Source organism: Saccoglossus kowalevskii, chromosome 12, assembly GCF_978046115.1.
Source record: "Saccoglossus kowalevskii chromosome 12, keSacKowa6.1, whole genome shotgun sequence".
NCBI lineage: Eukaryota > Metazoa > Hemichordata > Enteropneusta > Harrimaniidae > Saccoglossus > Saccoglossus kowalevskii.
In genome coordinates, this window is record NC_140652.1 from 33,168,464 (window position 1) to 33,171,611 (window position 3,148).

Below are 3,148 nucleotides of genomic sequence, written 5' to 3' on the forward strand. Positions count from 1 at the left end.
GATGAGTGCATTGCAGTGGTTATTGGTGAAACATGGTGAGTGCATTGCAGTGGTGATTTGAATGGTGGTAAAACATTGGTGAGTGTATTGCAGTGGTTATTGGTAAAACATTGATGAGTGCATTGCAGTGGTAATTTGAATGGTGGTAAACTATTGGTGAGTGCATTGCAGTGGTCATTGTTAAAACATTGATGAGTGCATTGCAGTGGTTATTGGTAAAACATTGGTGAGAGCATTGCATTGGTTATTGGTAAAACATTGGTGAGTGTATTGCAGTTTTTATTGGTAAAACATTGATGAGTGCATTGCAGTGGTAATTTGAATGGTGGTAAAACATTGGTGAGTGCATTGCAGTGGGGATTGGTATAACATTGATAAGTGCATTGCAGTGGTGATTTGAATGGTGTTAAAACATTGGTGAGTGCATTGCAGTGGTGATTGTTAAAACATTGTTGAGTGCATTGCAGTGGTTATTGGTAAAACATTGGTGAGTGCATTGCAGTGGTGATTTGAATGGTGGTAAAACATTGGTGAGTGTATTGCAGTGGTTATTGGTAAAACATTGATGAGTGCATTGCAGTGGTGATTTGAATGGTGGTAAACTATTGGTGAATGCATTGTAGTGGTGATTGTTAAAACATTGAATAGTGCATTGCAGTGGTTATTGGTAAAACATTGGTGAGTGCATTGCAGTGGTTATTGGTAAAGCATTGGTGAGAGTATTGCAGTGGTTATTGGTAAAACATTGATGAGTGCATTGCAGTGGTGATTTGAATGGTGGTAAAACATTGGTGAGTGCATTGCAGTGGTGATTGCTAAAACATTGACGAGTGCATTGCAGTGGTTATTGGTAAAACATTGGTGAGTGCATTGCAGTGGTGATTTGAATGGTGGTAAAACATTGGTGAGTGTATTGCAGTGGTTATTGGTAAAACATTGATGAGTGCATTGCAGTGGTAATTTGAATGGTGGTGAAACATTGGTGAGTGCATTGCAGTGGTGATTGTTAAAACATTGATGTGTGCATTGCAGTGGTGATTTAAATGGTGGTAAAACATTGATGAGTGCATTGCAGTGGTGATTTGAATGGTGGTAAAACATTGGTGAGTGTATTGCAATGGTTATTGGTAAAACATTGATGAGTGCATTGCAGTAGTTATTGTTAAAACATTGGTGAGTGCATAGTAGTGGTGATTTGAATGGTGGTAAAATATTGGTGACCGGTCACTGGTAGCATAGTGGTTGTCGCTCCAGACTCATGATCGGTAGACCCATGTTCAAATCCTACCTTAAACTGAACATCAAAGGGTCAACCCCTACCCTGGGTGAGTGTGCCACAGACTCAATGGGAAGGCCAATTCCACTGGCCGAGATTCATTCACTAACGAATGCGACTTTGGGGGAACCTTTGTTAAGGTCCGCAGGTGCTTGTGTTCGACCGAGCCTGGTTGACGCCAGGATAGCGCATTGAAATTGCCATTTGTCAGAGAGATGGCCACACAGCCCTGTCATGTAGTCCCAAACATGAATATGACTTCTGTGGCAAAATGCACTATGTGTCAGCACTAGCACTTGCAATTTGCACATACAAAAAAAAGTCAGGAGAGACAACGGTGACATTCAATGTCCAGAACTGTCGCCTGGCACAAAAATATATTAAAAAAAAAAATAAAATAAAAAAAAAAAATATTGGTGTGGGTATTGGTTAGTGCATTGCAGTGGGCATTGGGATGGTGGTAAAACATTGGTGAGTGCATCGCAGGGGGTATTGGGATGGTGGTAAAACATTGGTGAGTGCATTGCAGTGGTGATTGGTAAAATATTGATGAGTGCATTGCAGTGGGTATTGGTTAGTGCATTGCAGTGGGCATTGGGATGGTGGTAAAATATTGGTGAGTGCATTGAAGTGGGTATTGGTAAAACATTGGTGAGTGCATTGCAGTGGTTATTGGTAATACATTGGTGAGCGCATTGCAGTGGTGATTTGAATGGTGGTAAACTATTGGTGAGTGCATTGCAGTGGTGATTGTTAAAATATTGATGAGTGCATTGCAGTGGTTATTGGTAAAACATTGGTGAGTGCATTGCAGTGCTTATTGGTAATACATTGGTGAGTGTATTGCAGTGCTGATTGGTAAAATATTGATGAGTGCATTGCAGTGGGTATTGGTTAGTGCATTGAAGTGGGCATTGGGATGGTGGTAAAATATTGGTGAGTAAATTGAAGTGGTTATTGGTAAAACATTGGTGAGTGCATTGCAGTGGTTATTGGTAAAACATTGGTGAGTGCATTGCAGTGGTTATTGGTAATACATTGGTGAGCGCATTGCAGTGGTGATTTGAATGGTGGTAAACTATTGGTGAGTGCAGTGCAGTGGTGATTGTTAAAACATTGATGAGTGCATTGCAGTGGTTATTGGTAAAACATTGGTGAGTGCATTGCAGTCGTTATTGGTAAAACATTGGTGAGTGCATTGCAGTGGTTATTGGTAATACATTGGTGAGTGTATTGCAGTGGTGATTTGAATGGTGGTAAAACATTGGTGAGTGAATTGCAGTGGGTATTGGTAAAATATTGATGAGTGCATTGCAGTGGTGATTTGAATGGTGGTAAAACATTGGTGAGTGCATTGCAGTGGTGATTGTTAAAACATTGATGAGTGCATTGCAGTGGTTATTGGTAAAACATTGGTGAGAGCATTGCAGTGGTGATTTGAATGGTGGTAAAACATTGGTGAGTGTATTGCAGTGGTTATTTGTAAAACATTGATGAGTGCATTGCAGTGGTGATTTGAATGGTGGTAAAACATTGGGGAGTCCATTGCAGTGGTGATTGTTAAAACATTGATGAGTGCATTGCAGTGGTCATTGGTAAAACATTGGTGAGTGCATTGCAGTGGTTATTGGTAAAACATTGATGAGTGCATTGCAGTGGTGATTTGAATGGTGGGAAAACATTGGTGAGTGCATTGCAGTGGTTATTGGTAAAACATTGATGAGTGCATTGCAGTGGTGATTTGAATGGTGGTAAAACATTGGTGAGTGTATTGCAGTGGTTATTGGTAAAACATTGATGAGTGCATTGCAGTGGTGATTTGAATGATGGTAAAACATTGTGAGTGTATTGCAGTGGTGATTGTTAAAACAT